This window comes from Portunus trituberculatus, chromosome 15 (genome assembly GCF_017591435.1).
Source record: "Portunus trituberculatus isolate SZX2019 chromosome 15, ASM1759143v1, whole genome shotgun sequence".
Taxonomy (NCBI): Eukaryota; Metazoa; Arthropoda; class Malacostraca; order Decapoda; family Portunidae; genus Portunus; species Portunus trituberculatus.
The window spans coordinates 9,488,629-9,511,877 of NC_059269.1; the positions used below are offsets into that span (position 1 = coordinate 9,488,629).

The 23,249-nt window shown below is 42.1% G+C and overlaps 1 long non-coding RNA gene across 1 annotated transcript in view; it reads right to left on the minus strand.

Annotated features, from left to right (window-relative positions):
* Window positions 1-23,249, minus strand: part of LOC123504256 — an 88,587-nt gene that overhangs the window by 21,682 nt on the left and 43,656 nt on the right. The window contains exon 2 of the long non-coding RNA XR_006674776.1: window positions 5,342-5,442. This is a non-coding gene — a long non-coding RNA (uncharacterized LOC123504256). The remainder of the gene's footprint in view (window positions 1-5,341; window positions 5,443-23,249) is intronic.

Genomic DNA, 23,249 nt, shown 5'->3' on the forward strand with positions numbered 1-23,249 from the left:
TTGACACAACACAAGAAACAACAAAACTTATCTGTTATAGTTCGGAAATCTCTCTCTCTCTCTCTCTCTCTCTCTCTCTCTCTCTCTCTCTCTCTCTCTCTCTCTCTCTCTCTCTCTCTCTCTCTCTCTCTCTCTCTCTCTCTCTCTCTCTCTCTCTCTCTCTCTCTCTGTGTGTGTGTGTGTGTGTGTGTGTGTGTGTGTGTGTGTGTGTGTGTGGTGGGTATGAGAAAAAATATTTGTAAGCAAAAAAAGAAAATAAAAGAACAAGGATTATTTTTGCCTTTTCTTGACATCAATGTAAGAGACTTTGGTATACGAATCAAGCATCTCTGAATTGGTTTGCGGATAATGAAGCAGTAAATATCAACAAGTGAATGGACTCCTGTTACCAGAATCACACTTGCACTTCCAGTAGACAGCAACAACAACACAGTCAAACTAACAAACACACTCATTACTCACTGTCAGTCAACATGCGCTATACTGGAACAGCTTCATAATTACAGGGTCGCATGCTTTTCTTTGCTTATGCAAAGAAAATTGATAAAAAGCAGAGTTGTTTTCTCCTCCCACACTTGTTTATATATCAATTCACCAACAATGCGCGCTGTCATGTTTGAATACCACCATTATTCTGTGTTGTACAATTGTCACTGTCCGCTGGGTAGGGATTCATTATAATATGTGCCGTATTCAGTTACCATGTCACAAATTTCTGAGTCATTGAAAGTTTTTGAGTTTGAACTGACATGTAAAACGTGACATGAAGTAAAACATTGTTAGATTTTTTTTTTACTTTTTTTTCGGATGGAAATAGATGAGAGTTACATTGGAAAATGAGGAAAGGTGAAATATATAGTCATAATCTAGTCCCTCCTCCTCCTCCTCCTCCTCCTCCTCCTCCTCCTCCTCCTCCTCCTCCTCCTCCTCCTCCTCCTCCTCCTCCTCCTCCTCCTCCTCCTCCTCCTCCTCCTCCTCCTTTCCTCCTTTTTACACCCACCAAGAGAAAAACCTTAGAGTACATAGACACATACATATACATACATACATCGCGCCTTTCAAAAAGACAGGTATACTCAGAATAACCTTTTTGTCTTTGACAGTGAGGGCATTACCATCACATTACCCATCATTATTAAGCACCTTCATACCTACACACATACACACATACATTCATAAATCCTGTTCTTTCATGTCTTAGCAAACACTCTCAGGAACCTTCCACAAGACAAGTACATCCAGAATAACCTTTTTTGCCTTTCACACGGAGGGCATTACCGTCACACTCCCCATCATTACTAGAGACTCGCTACCATCACTATTGCCTCACCAAGCCATTCTCCGGAGTTTTCTTACCGCTATCACACGCGCCACAACCACCTGAGGTCCTTGCCTGCTTCGGTGACAAGTGGCGGCAAGGTATCTGAATTTTTTACCTCATAAATTACCTTCCCAGTGCAAGAAGCTTTTTCTGTCCATTTAACTCAGCAAAATTGGGCGAAACTAAACACACTGCTCGTGCCTCGCCAAACTCGACGCCCTCTCTACCAGGTGTGGGGTGTGTATGTTCCTGCGCCTCCTCCTCCTCCTCCTCTTCCTCCTTTACACTTCAAGGCAGGTGGAAAAATTTAACGATGATGTCGGTAAAGTTTATATCTTGACGTAAATATCTACTTGCACTCTTCTTATGTACATACACAGGAAAAAAAATGCATAACGCCCAACTGGAAAATATGCTGAGTGTATTGGAGTATCTTGTGAATGTTTTAAATCCACAAGTTATTTTCCAATCAGGTCTCGTTAAGTACTTTTTTTGTAACTCAACTGTAAACCAAGACTTTCATTGTGTCGATATAAATTTGTTGTCATTGTTATTCTGTCAGTTGTTCCTAAGCTTCGTCGTATAGCATCGTTATCCCCTGGTAAACTCTGGAAGTCCCTGCCTGCTTCTGTATTTCCAGCTTCCTATGACTTGTCTTTATTTAACAGGAAAGTTTCAAGAATTTTTCCCTTTCTTTTGGTTAACTCTTTCTGATCTGCAAGGGGATTCGTAACTAAATGGGCGTTTTTTCATGTTACCCTTGCCCAGTTTCCCTCTCTTACATAAAAATATAAATAAAAAAAACTCAATGGAAAGCAAATGGAGAACCCGCCTTGTTTCTATTCTCAGTATCATTTTTTTTTCTTTTACTAGATTCAATAGAGCACTAAGATAAAGTTTGCTTCGCTCCTATTACCATTGTCATTTTGTGCGTCTTATTAATTTGAAAAGGGTACCATTATTCCTCAACCACCTCAGTAGAAAATAACTGAAGAATCTGCCTTGTTTCTATCATTGCCATTCTGTGCGTCTTATCAAATTGAAAAGAGCATCATTATTCCTTCAACCATCTCAGTACGAAATATTTTGTTTTGCTTCTACTGCTCATTATTTCCTTAACCAGCTCAGCAGAAAGTACCAGAACAGTCTGCCTTGCTTCTATTATTGTCATTCTGTTCGTCTTATCATACTGAAGAGAGCATCATTATTTCCTCAACCACTGCACGAAGAAAGATTTTTCTTTGCTTCTACTGTTCATTATTCCCTCAAACCCCTCAGCAGAAAGTAACTGGAAAGTGCCTTGCTTCTATTATTGTCATTCTGCTCGTCTTACTAAACTGAAAAGAGCATAATTATTCCTTTAACCACCTCAATAACATAGAGTCCGCCTTGCTTTTACTGCTCGTCTCACTAAACCCAAAAAAACAGCATCGTTCTTCTAACAGTGAAAGGCACTGGAGAATCACTTTGCTTTCGCTATCACTGCTATTCTTTCGCTTTAGTAAACAGAGCACAGCAGGATGATTGTTCCCCCGACCACCTCACTGAGGCGTCTTCGTTATTTGGCTCTTACCCTTTCATACGAATTGGACTTCTTCAGAAAACAAAATCAGGACCTGAGGAGTCTTCGGGAGCTAAAGTGACCCTCTTCTCATTGAAATTCCTCCACTGTTCGCATTTTTGGAGAGCGGCATTTAGCGAGCTTTTGCCTCATTTTTGTTTTCTTAATGCTCGGCTGACCTCCTTTCAGTGACCGTGTGTGTGTGTGTGTGTGTGTGTGTGTGTGTGTGTGTGTGTGTGTGTGTGTGTGTGTGTGTGTGTGTGTGTGTGTGTGTGTGTGTGTGTGTGTGTGTGTGTGTGTGTGTGTGTGTGTGTGTGTGTGTCTAAAGATGGGTGGGTAGATCAGTAGTTGTTAGAAAACGCGTTCGGTCTTATGCGCTATTCTCAATCACACTCATTTTTTTTTTTTTTATGTAAGAGGGGAAAGCTGGACAAGGATAACAAAATATAATAAAAAAATGCCCATTTAGTTGCCGATCCCCTTGCAGGTCCGAGAGATGACCAAGAGAAAGGCATGAATGTCTTAAAACCTCCCTCTTAAACGAAGTCGTCATAAGAAGCTGGAAATACAGAAGACGGTACGAAGTTCCAGAGTTTACCAAGCATCCTTCACTGCATCTATAAACCTTCCCAGAGTTCTGCCTTTCTCTCCACTGCCCGGTAAATCAATCTCTACCTTCCTCCTCCTCCGTGCACTATCTCTCCTTATGATACGCCTTCACCACCTCAGTCTTAGGTAACAATACAAGCAGTCACTCAACAATAAGGTAATCTCTCTATTTAAAGTGCAAGAAACCCACGCACAACGACCAGTCTCTTGCAATGTGGTGACTTGTACCCCTCAGCCAGCCACGTCTTTGTTACATTCATACGTCAGGATCTTGTTCCAGTTTCTGTAATCTTCAAGTTACGATAAGGGATAATATTGGTCATGTTCTGAATCTTGGTGCAGTTCACTCAAGCTCCCTCCGCCTCGTATCTTTTGTCTCAGTGTTCTTTTGTTCTTTCTTTTCCAGTGTTTATGCGGTATTCGCGTGCTGTGTTTCGGTAACCCGTGGCTATTCTTACCACTCTCTCCCTCGTCCGCTGTTCCTCAGGTGGGTAATTTTAGCGCATTGCCTTAGTTAACGCCAATTTAACATCGCCTGACATCAGATGCTCTCGCCCTAAACAAACACAACTCCTTGAAATTCCGACTTGATTCAATTTTCGTGTCTGCAGTTTTACATTTTCTTTTCTCCTCAAGATTTAAGTTTGCGTCACAACTCACCAGGTGGGCTCGCGAGGCTCGTTAATGCAACAATACCTCGCAGTGCCCGCTAAAGAAGGAGCTCATAATCACACACACACACACACACACACACACACACACACACTGGAACTCCCTGCCTGCTTCTGTATTTCCGTCTTCCTACGACTTGACTTCTTTTAAGAGTGAGGTTTCAAGTCTTTATTTATTTTTTTTTTTAGGAGCTGGCAATCAAGTGGGATTTTTTTTTGTTGCCTTTGGTCAGCTTCCCCTTTTCCATAAACACACACACACACACACACACACACACACACACACACACACACACACACACACACACACACACACACACACACACACACACACACACACACACACACACACACACACACACACACACACACACACACACACACACACACACACTCACACCGACAAAACACAAACATACACACACAAAACCAAAGTACATGAATTATACAACCACTAAACACGACGCAGTTTCAATTAGTGCGGCGTGATTAACTCAAACCACCAGAGAAATGACGCCTACATTTGGCAGTAGGCGCTGGAATCGACCCACGCGGTGTTAAATGCCGGGGCACCACTCCACTAAGGACGCGCGCACTGCCTCACTTTTCAAGATAAATGTCGACATCTTTGTAATTAACTTCTACAAACGACCTGTGCCTGTTTCCCGGGGGGGCCTCTCTCTCTCTCTCTCTCCTGAAGACGTGAAGAATATTACCTGACGCACATCTTCCCCTTGAATGCATTACGGAAGCGATGAAAAATGACAAGACCAGGAAACCAGCTGAGATAAGAAGAATCAGAGGAAGAAACAGAGAGTGAGATGGATAGAATTCTGTGAGAACTACAAAAAAGATGACGATAAGAGGCGCAGAGGACGATGAAAAGAGATAGAAACAACTGGAGAGAGAGAGAGAAACAGACAGTGATTTATAGAAGAACGAAATTATGGGAGCTCCAAAAGATATGAATGAAAGTCACAGAGGAAGATGCAAAGAGATAGAAACAACTAGAGGAAACACAAACATATGGCTAACTAACGTAGGGAAACAGCGGAAGAAGGAAAAACTGACCCTCTTCCTCTCCTAAGACTTCCAAAACTGTATGGCTCTATCCAGTTCGCTATCTCACCCTATCTCTCTCCACTCCATCCTTTAAACTACAGATTCACGCTCTTATACCTCTCGTTATGCCGCCTGGGAGTCGCGAAGGGGTATGGGTGGGAATCCTTTATCACCTTCTTCCATTTCCGTCCGTGTTCCCTCGAGAATCTACCATAAACCTGTAGGGAAGGAGGAAAAGACCTTGGTAATGAGGGAAGGTACGCGTCTCTCTCTCTCTCTCTCTCTCTCTCTCTCTCTCTCTCTCTCTCTCTCTCTCTCTCTCTCTCTCTCTCTCTCTCTCTCTCTCTCTCTCTCTCTCTCTCTCTCTCTCTCTCTCTCTCTCTCTCTCTCTCTCTCTCTCTCTCTCTCTCTCTCTCTCTCTCTCTCTCTCTCTCTCTCTCTCTCTCTCTCTCTCTCTCTCTCTCTCTCTCTCTCTCTCTCTGCTATTCATCACTTCTTAATGTGCTTTATGGCGGTAATTTTCCTGAATATCTAAGAAGTAATCTGACATCCACTGCCTTGCTAAGCCAAAATGTCCATCACTCACTTCCTAAACACCTTACCTCCATGACACCATGCATCACACGCCCTATTAATGGAGGCTTTCCGTAGTTTTCATGCATACCTAAGAAGTTATCTGGTCTTACCTTCATCCCTGTCACACTAAAATACCCACGATTCACTTCCTACATTTACCTTACCTCCATGGCTTTCCCTACATTACTTTCTAAACTAATGGAGATATTTTGCAGGTTGTATCGTGAGTTTTAGATACATATTTATATATACCAAGGAAGCAATCTGCCCTTATATTTATCCTTCCCACACACCCATGATTCACCTCCTACATTTACCTTACCTCTGTGAAATTCCCTACAATGTCTTATATACTTATGGAAATATTTTGCAGGTGGTCTCGTCAGTTTTGGATAGATATTATTTCGTCAAGTGCCTGCTAATAAAGATCTTTTCAATTTGGCATCTGGGAACTGTTACCCCAAGTAGATACCCTTGCTATACTCTCGAACTCGTGTGCCCAAGGTTCCTTCAGCCACCCAACAGCACATGTAGCCCCAATGCACCGAATCATCCCCAGATAAGGAACATTATATTCAGTGTGTATGTTAACCACTATAGGTAGTGAGTTTAAGCTTTACATCAAATTCTCCCGAAATTATTACTTGTTTGTGAATGCTGGCTGTGGAATGTAAGAAAAGAGTGTGATGATAGTTTGTGTGTTTGTGTAATAATAATAATACCATAATATTTCGGTTTATTTGAATGGCAGCTAGCACAGGTACAGAGCTGAAAATCCTACATATTGAACCTACTTATACATGTATATATATTCTTATATACTAACATTCATACATCTTAAGTCTACACAACCCCCATGTTGGCACCTGACATATGGTGTGTGTGTGTGTGTGTGTGTGTGTGTGTGTGTGTGTGTGTGTGTGTGTGTGTGTGTGTGTGTGTGAAGTCACCAGTCAACGTCACAAGAGAGGTTTATGCCAAACTACCTTATATGGATCTACTATAACATCCCTCCTTATCCCTCCCTCTCTCTCTCTCTCTCTCTCTCTCTCTCTCTCTCTCTCTCTCTCAACATTAGGGACAATCGGGGGCTGAGCTACTTCCCAGTGTTACCAGAACGAGCGTTAGGGAGAGCTGGGCCATTAAGGTCACAAGTCTTCCCAGGGTTTTATATGGTCGCAGTTTTCATGATCATTACTCCAGACAGGATAATATGTAAGCTAAATGTCCCTTTTCACCTTCGCCTCCTTATCTTCCTTTTCCTCCTCCTCCTCGTCTTTCTTCTCTTCCTCAGCCCTCGTCCTCTCGTCCTATTCATATGAAAGGCTTGATGGAGGGAAATGGTAATGTTACTCCTGGTTTTCTTCGTATTCTCTCTCTCTCTCTCTCTCTCTCTCTCTCTCTCTCTCTCTCTCTCTCTCTCTCTCTCTCTCTCTCTCTCTCTCTCTCTCTCTCTCTCTCTCTCTCTCTCTTTTCCTTTTCTGTACAGTGTGTGTGTGTGTGTGTGTGTGTGTGTGTGTGTGTGTGTGTGTGTGTGTGTGTGTGTGTGTGTGTGTGTGTGTGTGTGTGTTTGTTTCCAAGGCTTTGTTCTCTTCGTAAAACTCACCACCTTGTGATCTTCAAAGTTTCTGTCTGTCATCTGTTCTTGTTGTTCCATTTTATTTTATACTTTTAGTCTCTCTCTCCCTCTCTCTCTCTCTCTCTCTCTCTCTCTCTCTCTCTCTCTCTCTCTCTCTCGGGAAATAGACACATATATACCAGAAAACCAAGGCGCAAAAGACTACACGTTTCTCACAATTAAGCTTCGTTGCATGACACTGTGCGTGATCACTGTGTGCAATCTACTCCAGTGATTTCTCTTTCTTTGGACAGATGTTGCTGCTAATAACAGTAATAACAAGTGTGCTCTCTGTAATGGCGCCAGTTGCTCATTACTGGAACCACTGCCAGTTATGAGACGCTCGTAACGCTAATAACAATAATGATGGTCAAAGAAACAAAGACACGAAGAGTAATATTGATAACGATATTGAGTGAGGTTATGACTTGTAGTGGTGGTGGTGGTGGTGGTGGTGGTGGTGAGTAAAAACACCGGCTATTATTCATCCCTCGTATTAGATACCTTATTTTTTTTTTTTTTTTTTTTAGACTGGATGTAGAAAATATATATAAAAAACAGCTAAATTTGCTTAACCCTGAAAAAAAGGCGCTTATTTCATGAAACTGCATACTGCGCTTTCAGAATTCCGCCTGTGTAAAATGTTAGCGTGATCAGACCACCAGAAAAATTCATTTAACGTAGAAAAAAAATTAACGGCAAATTTCACAGTATGTAACAAAAAATGCAAATAACGAGGAAGAAACATGCGCCTAAAAGGGAAATGTTAACAATGGATGGAGGAAACTTAACGCGCTGACATCACGAACAACCTTGAGAGAGAGAGAGAGAGAGTGTGTGTGTGTGTGTGTGTGTGTGTGCGTTGAGTAGGGGGCAGCTGGATAGAAGATACTCTCACGCCTCCAAGTCGACAGTTATATCAATACACGAGGACACTGAGACACATGTAGAGGGTGCACCAAGAGTTGTCACGTATCATCAGCCATAAGAATAAAATAAATGAATAAGAAATCTAACCTATCCTAACCTAAAAATCCACACAAACACACGCAGGTAGACAGACACACAGACAGACACACACATACATAGACAAACGGAATTATGCAAGTATGTTTCTGGGCTAAATTGTGATGCAGATATTGTGATTCATTATCACAAATACATACACACACACACACACACACACACACACACACACACACACACACACACACACACACACACACACACACACACACCAATTGTTGTGTCCTCATTTCCCAGAGAATGCAACGTAATTAAAAACTGTTTAGTGTCTCGCGATTAAGTAGATTTCCTCCTTGTACAATAAATCACGTGTTCTCAGTACAGCGCTCTTATTGGAGGAAATTAATTACACACACACACACACACACACACACACACACACACACACACACACACACACACACACACACACACACACACGCACGCACGCACGCACCGTTTCCTCTACATTACTTTATTTCCTGATTGATAGCTCTCCTCAGAATATTCTCTCATCCTTACTTCTTTCTCCCTTCCTCCTTCACTTCCCATCCTCTCCTTTACACACACTCACAGACACACACACACACACACACACACACACACACACACACACACACACACACACACACACACACACACACACACACACACACACACACACACACACACACACACACACACACACACACACACACACACACACACACACATATATACCTTTTCTTTCTATCTCTATTAAATATGCCATTATTAGTTTACCAGAAAGAAGAACACTAATGATAATAACAAAGTGACAGAACTCTTCATATTACAGCAGGATTTTTCCTAAAACAACAATAGCGTTTAGAAGATTATGAAAAAACACAAAGATAAAAAATACATCATTTATTTCATGGAGGTCATATTACAATGGTGCTTCTTTCCTAACAGCAGCCTTTGGAAGATTAATAAAACACACACACACACACACACACACACACACACACACACACACACACACACACAAACTGAAGTTGAGCCGGGCAGTGGAACACCAATAATAAGGTGAGCCGCTGCCTGACTTAATTAGCTATTCGCCAAAACCGATAATGCAACGTGGCTGTTTGATTTCAATTACTGGCCAGATTTAGCAACATATCATCTGGGCTTTAGTTGAACTTTTGCCTTCACCAATGGAGTCAAAGTCAAGGCAAGTCTAAGTCTGGTGCTGGAAAATATGCAAAAACCTGAAAAAAAGAGAAACATAAAAGCTGAATGACGCTTTAAAAAAAATGTAGGGACTAAAGAATTCGCAAAAAAAATATATTTATAAAAAATGCAGAGAAGGCAATTTACAAGTTGAAAAAAAGGAAAAAACTGCCATTTCCTCCTTGCTAACCGTGACTCAAATAACACACAAGAACGTAGACTGAACCTGAGGCGACATGAATACATGGAACAACAAAATTACACACAAAAAAAAACGTGGCTATTTTCACCTCTCCTACCGTGTCTTGAATAACATAGAAAAACGTGGACTGACCAAGAGACGACGTGATTACAAGGAGGAACGAGGATGATTATACGTTAGGTTACCGCTTGATTTACGCACTAGACCATTGCAGTGCCAGAATAAGTAGCGAGTTTAAGAGGCGGCGAAGGAAAGCGAGAGAATTTGGCCAGTATTCTCAAACCCTTCTGCGCTTCACCGCCACTATTTCAATAGGCTTTATCTAAATATACTCGAGTTTTCAAAGGTACTTTATGGTTCTACACGCCACATTTCTACATTAGTAACTGGAAAAACACTCTTGAAAGCCCGGCTAATCATCTCTGTGGCCTTTGAAAATAGTCGTGGTGAGAGAAGAAAGCGTCGTAAGGTGAGCTATTCATACTGAGACCTGTAAGAAGGAGTAAGAGAGAAGGAAAGACAGGCAAGACAAGACCAGGAGCTTTGTGGTGAAGTGCGAGACTCAAAGGTTAAAAGGAGGGAAGAAATTATATGAATGTGCCTTTGACTCGAATTTCCGCCCAAGTGATCAATGGAATAAGGTTTCTGTGTAGATTTTGGTAAATATACAGACATACATACATTATATTCTCTCTCTCTCTCTCTCTCTCTCTCTCTCTCTCTCTCTCTCTCTCTCTCTCTCTCTCTCTCTCTCTCTCTCTCTCTCTCTCTCTCTCTCTCTCTCTCTCTCTCTCTCTCTCTCTCTCTCTCTCTCTCTCTCTCTCTCTCTCTCTCTCTCTCTCTCTCTCTCTCTCTCTCTCTCTCTCTCTCTCTCTCTCTCTCTCTCTCTCTCTCTCTCTCTCTCTCTCTCTCTCTGCCACCACTGACACACACCTCTCTAATTACGTTTCACTGCAGAAATTATATTCACTTTGTCCTTGTCTATGTCCATGTGTGTGTGTGTGTGTGTGTGTGTGTGTGTGTGTGTGTGTGTGTGTGTGAGTGTGTGTGTTTCTGCTTGCCTACCTGCATGCGTGACCTAAGAATTCAGCAGTGTTGTGCGACAAAGGAATTAAGTCCTTTGCAACATGTTCCACCACCTTAAATAATTAACGATGGGCTCACAACCAGTCACGGAGGAGAATCACAGGGAGCAGCAGAGGGAAAGTTCACCGACCCAGCTCTTCTCTCCCAATACAGACTGCAACGGGAGAATATTACTAATGAAACTTCTTCGTCTCTCCAACCAGAATAAATAAGGGTATAAATAAAGGCTCACTGAAGATGGTTGTCAACAAGAGCAAAGGAAAGACGTGCCACTCTTCCTATTACAAAATCAGAGGGAAAGTTCACCGACCTTTTCCCTCCAAACAGACTGCAAGGGGAGAATATTATTGATGGAAGTTCTTCGTCTCTCCAACCAGAATGAATAAGGGGAAATAAATAAAGGCTCGCTGAAGATGGTTGTCCACAAGAGCAGTGAAAGGCGTTTTGTTTTTTGTTTTTCTATGCACGAGGGAAACCAGCCAAGGGCAACAAAATATTAAAAAAGACCCACTTGAAATGCCGGTTCCCTTAAGTAATGAATTAGCCAAAATTAAGGAACAAATGTCTTGAAACGTGCCACTCTTCCTATAACAAAATCAGAAGGAAAGTTCACTGACCTTTTCCCTCCCAACACAAACTGCAATAGGAGAATATTATTGATGGAAGCTCTTTTTAAACAATGTAGGCTTTTCACGTGACTTACGGGCTAGACGAGGTATTTTGGGTATCTCCTATGTGAAAACCCACCTGCTAGCTCTTCGTCACTCCACCAGAACATAAGGGAAATAAAAGAAAAGGCTCACTGAAGATCCTCGTCCACAAAGAGCTTCTTATTACAAAATCCACGTATTGGGATCTCTAGTTAAAAGTATCGGGAAAAATAAAAGTCCCTCTGTAGCTGCCAGTCTTAAAGAGAGATCTATTATCTATTAACAGAAGTGTCTTGAAACCTTTCTTTGCTCGTATTCAGAAACGCTTTCTCACCACGATTATTTTCCAAGGCCACAGAGATGATTAGCAGGTTTTTCAATAGTGTTTCTCCAATTGATAGTGTAAAAATCTTGTCACTCTGCCCCAAGAACTGTAAAAACACCATAAAAAAAACTCATGTAAATTTAAATATAGCCTTTTGAAATAGTCAGTGTGAAGCGCAAAAGTGTTTGAGAATACGAACCTAACCGGACACAGCGACACAAACACACTGAGCTCCACCCAAGGACATGATAACATTTTGCAGCGGGTTATGAGTGCCACCCCACATACAGCCTGCAGAGCGCCCCTACACCTCGAGGCTCGGCGAAATGCATGCAATAATCAGCGGTGGGTGGGCGATCCCGTGTAGGAGGCCCCGCACCTGGGTTCAACATGGGAGAGCCTCGTGTACATTCTCCCACCAGAACGAAGCCTTGCCTATTGTATTCAGGCGCTGCACTTTCGGTAAGGGAAAAAAAGAAAGAGTATAAACATTTTTTTCAGTTTACTGTTCTCTCTCTCTCTCTCTCTCTCTCTCTCTCTCTCTCTCTCTCTCTCTCTCTCTCTCTCTCTCTCTCTCTCTCTCTCTCTCTCTCTCTCTCTCTCCTCACACACACACACACACACACACACACACACACACACACACACACACACACACACACACACACACACACACACACACACACACACACACACACACACACACGTCAGAACAATGACTAATCATCAAGGGTTCGACTTCACAGGCAACACGGCTCATGGCTGCCACTGAGAGCTTATTAATTCATACTCAAATGCATTCATCATAAAGGAAACGTGCTTGAGTCTCGCCGCAACTGCCTGCCTGCATCTCCCTGCTAACCTAACGTAACCTAACCCAACTCAGATCTAACCTAACCTAACCTGTCTTCACCTTAACACTATTCTTATTTATGGAATAGAGTAAGCTGGTCAAGGGTAACAACAATAAAAATAACAGGCCCATTTCATTGTCAGTTCCCTAAAAGATTAACAGAGTTTGCCAAAAATCTGGGACAAATGGCGCTGTCTCGTTATTCCTGTCGTGAAGATTAAGAGGAAAATGAATAAAGTGTCTTAGAAATTGCCATGTTTTTTTAGGTGTTCAGGAAAAAGAGGAGAAAATATAGTCACTTCCACGAGTCTCTTACTTTCTCTCCTCTTCTTTCGAATGTCCACGTTAAGATTGAAAACCGGACTAGTCGTCTCTGTAACCCTGGGAAACTGTTGTGGCGAGAGAGCAAAGGCTTTTTGAATACGGGCGTTACGAAACATTTCCAATAATTTCCGAGAGGTGAAGGAATGAATGAACACTGCATTGCGAAGACTACAGAAGTGTCGAGTGTCATGCAGCACCAGAGAAGTACCAGGAAAGCACCAAAGTATTGTGAGGGGTTTTGTCTATTTACTTATTTATTTCGTCCGTTCTCCATAAATAAGGCGAGACATTTATTGGATTTGGTGTCAATTTGGCGAACAATTTTAGTAGTGGCTCTTGTGGTCGCTCGTATCTTTCAAGCTTTAGCTACTTAGAGAGAGAGAGAGAGAGAGAGAGAGAGAGAGAGAGAGAGAGACAGCTCATCCCCACACACAATAGAAATCTTTGCTATTTCCATGTTCTTTTCACAACGTTTTCAATCTTCCAGTGGCAAAACAAGTGTACAGTATCTTATCATTCATTCTGGCGTGAGCTGTGAAGCCTAGGACGCACACAAAGAAGGGCAATGAATCGACGTTTCTCTCTCTCTCTCTCTCTCTCTCTCTCTCTCTCTCTCTCTCTCTCTCTCTCTCTCTCTCTCTCTCGTGCGGTTTGTTGAGTTATTAGCTTAATTTTTGGTGGCGGCTCAGTGGATTAATTAATATAGCTATCAATAACCAGAAAGTTATCTCACTATTCATGCAATCAGGCTGAGTGGCACAAAATATTACCATGGATTAGGGGCAATAGGAACAAAAAAGAGGAGTGGGAGGAGGAAGAGAAGAACGAAGAGGAGGAGAAGGAAGAAGAGGAGAAGGAAGAGGAGGAGGAGAAGGAAGAGGAGGAGAAAAAGGAGGAGGAGGAGAAGGAGGAGGAGGAGGAAGAGGAAGAACGGAACCATATGAACACAAAGAAAGAACAAATAACACATGGGGGAAAAAGTAACAAAAATATCAACTTTAATAAAAAAAAATGTTTTCTTCTCTCGCAAACGTTACTCCTTTCGGTGATACTATGGAAAAGTCTCTCTCTCTCTCTCTCTCTCTCTCTCTCTCTCTCTCTCTGACAGTGTGTATTCAAAATGCTCACGTCAACGATTCTTTTGCCATGGTGTGTATTGTTGAAGGAAGGAAAAGAAGCAGGGGATAAAAATCTGTGTATATCCACAAAGTCAGTTGGTTCAGAACACTGCGCTCTTCCCCTCAAGCCTTGGCCTCCGACACACACACACACACACAAACACACACACACACACACACACACACACACACACACACACACACACACACACACGCACGCACACGCACACAGTCCTCCATCTCTCTCTCTCTCTCTCTCTCTCTCTCTCTCTCTCTCTCTCTCTCTCTCTCTCTCTCTCTCTCTCTCTCTCTCTCAACAGGTAAAGTTTACAGCATTCAAGCAAGCGTGGAAAGAAAATCCGGGGACGTGAAAGTTCTCCAAGACACAGAACGCTGTTGAGAATTTGACAATTACAAACACGTGACAATTGCTGGTATTCGCAAACATTTTTGTCCTTCACCACTGTTTCAAAAGCCTTTATCTAAATTTGCACGTGATTTATAAGGAGTTGTTACAGTTCTAGAGACAGATTGACAAGATTTCTACATTATTAAATGGAGAAACACTCTTGAAAACCCAGCTTATCATCTCTGTGACGTGGCAAAAGGAAGCAGGCATGGCTCACTCCTTGGCTTCAATCACGTGCTAAATGTATTCTTATCACTTGAGCACCACGCCTTCACTATTCTCAAGGACTCTGTATGTGGTAAAGAGTGATTTCTATAGATCTAGTAATAGATTAATAAGGTATGTATGGTATAAACTCCTTCAATGTTAGGACGCTTTTTCACCATGAGTTTTGGGTACGATTAGACGATTTTATTTACATTAGGATAGATCTATGGAGGACAGAAGAATTAATGGCTAGAGTCTTCACTATTTTAATTCCTACATAAGTTTCTGAAGCTGTATAAAATCATCAAATAGTAAATGAAGGTGTAAGCAAGAGAGACGCTCATAAGAATGCCGGCTTATCATCTCTGTGGCCTTTGGAAACCGTTTTATAGTTAGGGAATTAGATATCACGACATTTTTCCTCGTTACTTTGGATATTCTTTATAAACAACTCTCTTCTTAGAATTAGCATTATCATTGGAGTATTATATCACTGTCTTGTGTTGTCCTTGGACAGAAAACCCTCTTTGAATAGAAAAAAAAACACCGTAAGGAGATATTTATAGTCAGTATTTACCATATCAAAGTGGAAACACATATATATAACTATCAAGACCCTTTTTTCATCCCTCTCTCGAACACTTTCACACTTATGGGTATTGGATTCCTTACTCTCACCAACCCGACGAGGCAGAAACAAGTGTGAGCTATTCCTTGCACTAGACCAGCTGCCTTATACTTGTAAATGCGGGACCACTTGGCCCGGTAACCCTAAGCAGCCATCGTGGCACTGGGTCGTCGCGGGGACCTGCCATACATATTCAAACAGAGAGCCTTTGATGTAACCCAGTTGTTTGTATGTTTCCTGGGAAGCATAACTGTGGAATACAAAGGCGGCGAGGATACCCTTCAGTATTTACGAATATTGTGGTTATATAATAGTAGTTTCTAGGAACTCATATTGATACCTACACGTGTGAAAAGTTATGAGTTTGTTTGATGTTATTGACGTTTACCTGAACACTATAACTATGTGAGGAAAGCTAAATGGTTTTGCTTTCCATTCCTATGGTGATCATACGATAAATATTCAAAAATGTATACGGATGAAAGTGTAAAAGAAAGATCACTGGTGTCTGGCATCATTAATTGCCTTTATCCTAGTATAACAGGTGGAAATCCAATTAATTTAACCTCTCAGCACTGGGAAATCATTACTACAAACTTAATCCCTTCAATTCTGGGACACATTTTCACCTTGATATTTGTGTACGATTAAACCATTTTTTTTTTTTTTTTTTTTGTCAATAGGAAGGAGGTGAGAAGATTAATGGACACCGTCTTCACTATTTCAATACCCCACATAAGTTTCTGAAGCTGTATAAAATCACCAAATAATAAGCAGAATGAATATGGAAACGTGTCATGGTACTCAAGGGGTTGATACACATACCAGTTCATCATCAACTCACTACGCAGACGAAAACTCAAGCACACCTATAGGACCCAAAACCAAACAAGCTGTCCGATAAAGCAAGACCAATCGAACGCATTTTTTTCCTCAATATCAGTGTTCTAAATCTATCACGCCATGTTAAAAAGGGTTGAGAAATCCCCTGGCCTGGCCCACCAACACTCCCCTGAGCTGGAAACCCGGATTACTGTGAGAGAGAACCATTGTTACAGCAGGTGGCGGCGGTGTAAGCTGGCTGTCACTTGAGACGCAATTTAGTGCAATGTTTTAGGGGCAGAGAGAGAGAGAGAGAGAGAGAGAGAGAGAGAGAGAGAGAGAGAGAGAGAGAGAGACAGAGAGACAGACAGACTGGCAGAGGGAGGAAAAGTTCAGTTTATGGAAGTGTTATTGGCAGGCAGGCAGACAGACAGACAAATGGGGACACACACACACACACACACACACACACACACACACACACACACACACACACACACACACACACACACACACACACACACACACACACAAACTGCATTAATATTTTCCACAGCTAAAGTTGAAAGTTAAAAATGAAGAGTGGCAAGAAGGCCATAAATATTACGAAATTCAGAGAGAGAGAGAGAGAGAGAGAGAGAGAGAGAGAGAGAGAGAGAGAGAGAGAGAGAGAATGACAGTAATAAAGAGATAACAGTAACCATGCACACAACTGTTGGAAAAGAAATTGACACAGTGGTATAGGAAAATGCAGAAAATTGTTATTTCCTCAGTGACTTCAGAAAAATATATTCCCATCTTCAACACAGCAGAGAATTATTCCACCGTAAACAGAAGGTCTTGCTCCCACGTCTGTCGCGAGAAAGATAAGAGAGGAAGCGGACCGGCTGATGAGAAAGAGCCACAGTAAGATTCTTTCTTTTGTTCATAAGCACTGAAATTGTTGTATTATAAGTCATTTAACCCCTATAGTACTGAAATACATTTTTGCTACAGGTTTTGGGTGTGATTAGATTTTATTTACATCAGGAAGGGTCTATGGAGGTCAGAAGTTTAATGGCCAGAATCTTCACTATTTTAATTCCCACAAAAGTATCTGAAGCTGTATAAAGTCACCAAATAGAAAGCAATATGATATGGAAATGTGTCATGGTACAGTGAGAGAGCGGACTGGGCTGTGAGAAATAGGCACAGTAAGATTCATTCCATTACCGCATTACAAGCCATTTAACTAGTAATTCCTCGTCATTCAGATCTGGTTAGTGTTCTAGTTTCAGCGTGGATTTCCGTGTCCGTAACTCAGATCTGTATCTAAAATGGCGTAAGATAAACACACTTTTCCTCACGATAATGCGATTCGTATCTCTGAAATTATCTTTAATGTCTGTAATAAACGATGATGTTAATTGGAGGCGTTAGTTGCTGTTATCAATCACATCTTTATTTCTCATCAGGCATTTATGCAAGAAATTTCATATTATATTATATTTTTCGGAGCACCACTGCCGCTGTACCTCAGTTAATGTATTTCCTCGCATGTCGCAAGTATATTTTTCCTTTTCCTTTCCTTTCCCTCCTTTGTTTAGAGGCTCTTCGTATAAAATATAATTTGTTACCGCCGTTACTCTGCTACCTCTCACACTCCTTCAATGGCCGCTGTCGTTACCAAGTTAAATTAACGAGCCAACTTTCACACCAACAATAACTTTACTCCCGTCTTCCTCGCCGTACCTTCATTCCACCTCCTTTCCATCCCCCTCTCGCTCTCACCCTCAACACGAACAAAATTCTGAGCTCATTAAAGCAACAAACAAGTTCAAGGCATTTTTTTCGTTGGCTTTTACTGTGCGACGCCTACTTCCCGCCAGCTAAACTCGCCTCCATGACTATTACCACCGAGCCACTCTCCCAATTGCCGCGTCTGTTGAAGTGTTTCTGTCTGCACGCATTCCGGTGTGATATTTACCTCACTGTCTTGCACGTGTTGGCTGGCAGCAGGCAAGTGCTAAAATATCAGATTAGTATTCTTGACAGTCTTTTATCGTTATTTATTTCATTCATACGCCAGATGTTTTCATGTTAGCTTTCTGATCTTGCTATTTGTTTGCCTCTCTTCCAGCGTGGTGATTAGTTGTCGAGTGTCTATCCTGTCATTTTCACTTCAACTGGGCTTGGCGTTTTCTCTCAGTCAAGTCCTGTGGTCGCTTTGAATTCTGTCAGTTATCAGGTTTTGCACACAGGTTGTCAGCAGATCTAGAGACTAAAGATGGAGGGAGAATGGTAAGGATTGTAGGGGTAAAACTTTTCTCTTTGTCTTTTTGATGTTGCACTGCACGCTGTGAAATCATCGTGCAGGAGGCGATGCGGAAATATTATTCTCTTATGAGTACAAAAGAAAAGTAATACCACACAATGATGCAATTTTCTCTCATAGAAAATGTTATGAGGAGGCAAAAAAGAAACTATTTTGCATGTGGACAGTTCCCCTGATTGCAGTTATTTGTCAGTGTAATGCGTGAGCGGCGGGCGGTGAGCGGCTGGTAAGTAGTGGTGGTCAGCCAGGCATACATGTCAAACAGCACAACACAGCGGACCTTCTCGCCACACACCATGACTATAGTAGCTGTGGCAGAGAGTCACGCACCACCACAACCACCACTACCTAGTATGTATATATAGTACTTTGTGTAGTGCTTACAGTATGGTTCCGCCCTTGCGTGCTGCAGCAGGGAATGGCAGGGCAGGGCAGGGTAACATGACGCAAACAGCCGCTACATCCTACCACCGCAGATCCATGCACCACGGCTACGGTGATGCGTTGCCACTATGTGTGTGAATGTGTGTGCTTTTGTGTATACAGTAGATTGTGAACAGTGTAGTGAACAGTAAGACTACGTTATGCAATGCGAGAGTCAAGGCAGTAGGAAGATTAATAGAGATGGAAAGATGGAAGGATGAAATGAGCCAACAAGGGTGCTGAGGTTAACACCAATGATACTATATACGTTTACTGTTAGAATTGATTACACACACACACACACACACACATCAGTTGAGTTTGTGGAGCAGTAGCGTGAACATCACAACCACCACCACGACCATATCACAATACCACCACCCCCACCTCACCATTCTCAACACACCACCACTACCAACACCCCACCTCACCATTACCACAACACACCAACACTATCACTACCACCACCACCACCACCACAATAGCACCACCAGACACCGCCTCAACCAACACACCACCACAGTCCCTGCCACCACCGTCAGACCACCACACCCCACCACAACACAGGCTTATGCAAATTACATAGGCCTATTGACCACACCACCACCACAACCACCATCTCTTGCCACCACATCAATGCATCCTTGGTGTCCAGACCAACCCAGCCCCGCCAGCCACCCGCTGGCTCCGCCCCGCCCCGCAGCGGTCCCTTCGCGGCTTCTCCTCTGGGCGCCCATCCGCTGGTTGCCATACACCTCCTTTTCACATATTTCTTCATTCTATAATTGGGTGAGTGTATTATGATTTTAGTGTTTCTATGAATGTTTGGTTGCCTCTGAAGTGTTTCCTGTGCCTGTGTTTGGTAAATAGTTGGCGTTTAATGGTGTTTCGTGGCTAAATAAGAACCATCTGGTGCCGTAAAATTTGTTGATTCCCATAATCGGCTTTTTTATTTCACGCTATAACTGAGTTTTCATCATTTCATTGAATCGTTTATGCTCTTTTACGTGTGCCACACTGCTATCGAATGAAATATGTAAGTTTTGTAATGGTGTTTAGTCCTGGTAAAGATAAATTATATACCTTTTTGTTTTGTTTGTTTAAGTTAGTGTTTGATGGTCTGGCTCGTTTTCGAATGCCTTAAAAGATAACTGATACTCTATAGTATGTGTTACAATACTCGCCTAGTAAAGATGGCTAGACTTTATAAGTTTTTAATGAGTTTAGAATTTAATGGATTTGTTTTATATAAATATTTGTTAATTCGTTCACTTCTGGTTCTAGGTTAGTGTTGAATGCATGAAAAGATAGTTTATATTGCCTAATATTTTTCGAAAGAAGATTAAAGTCGAAATGGGTGGCCGTTTTAGCAATGTCATTAGTGAAAATTATTTTATACATTTATTATAATTGATTCACATTTTTCTTTAAAACTAGATGAGCTGGATATGTTTTGATATTTTGGTTATTGGTTAAAGTTTCTATCAAGTCACAAAATATTAATTATTCGGCTGTGGCTTCGTTTTTTCTATATGTCATTTTTTAAATGACTTCCGTTACGAACGTAAAATCCCCAACGTTCGCCAGCTTGCCTGGCAGCCTGCTCTGGCAGGGATGTGACGTCATCAAGTGGGCGGGGCTGGCTCAGCTGTCGCCTGCTGCCAGCCTACCAGCTGTATTTAACTAATATTTGACACACATAGCATTGTTTTTCTGCCACTGGTATCACCAAATGCAGCCACACGATTATGCTTGGCTATCAACTGCTCAGATAAAAATTTCAATGGTGGGTGTTGGTGTGGTGAAGCCTTAAGTAAGGCAGAATGGTGATGGCGGCGTCGGCGGCGGTGGTTTCCATCTTTACACAAGTGTCACTTGACTGAATTTGTGAGTGTTTTGGGGCTTTATTGACAGGGTTATGAGTGTTTTGAGTGTGTTTTGTTGTGTTGTGTAGTGTTGTGGTGTGTTCTGAGTGTGTTTTCTTCTGTTGTGTAGTGTTGTGAATGTGTTTTGGCGTTTATTTTGAGTGTTTGGGATAAATTTGGTGTACTTGGGTGGCAGGCGGTGGCGTAGGCGGCGGCGGCGGTGTGTGGTGGTTATTGGTGGTCCTTGGTTGTGTGTGGTAGGGACAGCTGGTGACATGAAACATTATTGAAGTACTGTGCCGTTTTGTAATCTAGTATAGTGTACTGTAGGTGTGGTGGCGGCAATTTTCCTAAATAAGTAGAGAATGATTGGTAAGAAATTGAGAAGTAGTGGTAATGTCCTTGGATAGTTTGTAAGAGTGCAACAGTATCTCTCTTTCCCAGTGTTGCTACAAAAAGGACAAGACTTTAGCCTCTCCACAGTTTCCTTGAGTTTTCTTGTCTGTAACTGTAATACGTAAAGAACAGAGGAGAAATAGTGTATCAGAATAGTTTGAACAAATATTAAGCATTCTCTTTCTATTCAAATGTTACAGGAAGGGGAACAAAAGTCATTCCCTCTTTCGACAGTTCCTTTGAGTTTACAGTGTAATACGTACACAACACAACAAGGGTCAGGAAAGCAGTGACAGTATTAGGATAGTTTGTACCAGCGCAGCAAAGGCTCTTTCTATTCAAGTGTTGCAGAAAGAAGGTGAGGAACACGTGCCTTTGATTAAAGTCGAGGAAACAGGTTATATATACAGCAGTTCTCTCCCCAAGAGTCATGTTAAAAATACCTCCATTCGTATTCCAATTAGTTTGAACAGTGAATGAAAAAAAGAATGCCAGCTCTTAATTATAACCTCATTACTGTGTTCCATTAATTTTGAAAGACGTGACCGAGACAATTAACATGATGTGAATAATGAAGTGGCATTGAGGTCATTTCTTCGTTATTTTCCTATTACTGGGAGGGAAAAGGGCGTGTTTGGCAATTGTAATATGATTGACTGGAGGGATTAACAATGCGATGACTGTCACACACACACACACACACACACACACACACACACACACACACACACAATGAAATGACTGCAGGTAACTTGATCGACAACCAACTTAAAAACGACACTAGCGCCTCCTTTCCTTCCCAAGCACCTTCACCTCTCCTGACACTCTGCATTATTATCTCTTTTCAGTTGCTAGCACTCACTGGAGGAGCACGTGAGGAGGGGGAGGAGGAAGACGAGGACGAGGACGAGGAAGAAGAGGAAGAGGACGAACATCTGCGTGTGTCTCAGATTATGATTCCGCTAAATTCTCTCTCTCTCTCTCTCTCTCTCTCTCTCTCTCTCTCCTCTGGCTGAGAGCGTGGCGAGATCGCATGCAAGATTAAGGTCAAGGTCGGCGAAAAAAAGTGGGGCAAGTCAGTGACCTACATACTCTGGTGCAGCTTGGCAACGCGGCGGCTCACACACACACACACACACACACACACACACACACATGGTGACAAGGGTGGTGGTCGTGGTGTATGAACGAGTGTGTTATAATGACGGTGATGAAAATTAATAATAGTGATGGAAAGTTTTGATAATCCTAGTTTGGTCTGCGTTAAGTTCTAGTGTGCAGACATATAACGGAAACCTAACCAGCATGAATTCATTAGACATACACGTGGCAATCCCTCAATTCTCAGCAATCATCCCCTTCCATAGACCGGCATTCTGAGACGAGGAAAAGAAACCTCAGTTGTAACGCAATTACCAAGAAGAGAGACAGAAAGACAAGTGAAAAATCATAAAGAAAAGCCAATTTAGTGTTAGAAATTACCACGATCATTTCTCGCAATGCCTTCGGTGTCCACAAGGAGCGACGCTGAGCACAAGGCATAAGAATACTACTTAACTAGGGGGCTTTACACTCATGTGGCGAGCGGTAATCCCTGCAGCAACGCCAGTGTTTAAGAGGCTGTGCAGTGTGAAATAGAGGCGTGGGGGTCGTGCATTTAAGCAAAATTAGGTGTACAGAGGGCGGGGACTTAGCGGGCTTGTAGAAATAGAGTGGACCTTTGTTAAGTTAGATAAATACATAAAAAATAGTTGTGTATTGGTAGGAACAGCTGTTGTGGGTGTTTCTTTTTGTGATGAGAGAGAGAGAGAGAGAGAGAGAGAGAGAGAGAGAGAGAGAGAGAGAGAGCGGGGGGGAGAGAAGTCTATCCATCCCTGTGTATATATTTGTTCCTTCCCCCCCTCTCTCTCTCTCTCTCTCTCTCTCTCTCTCTCTCTCTCTCTCTCTCTCTCTCGTTAAGGTAATTATTGCCAAACAAACTACGCATTGTACTCGTGCTAAAGACTCTGTGCA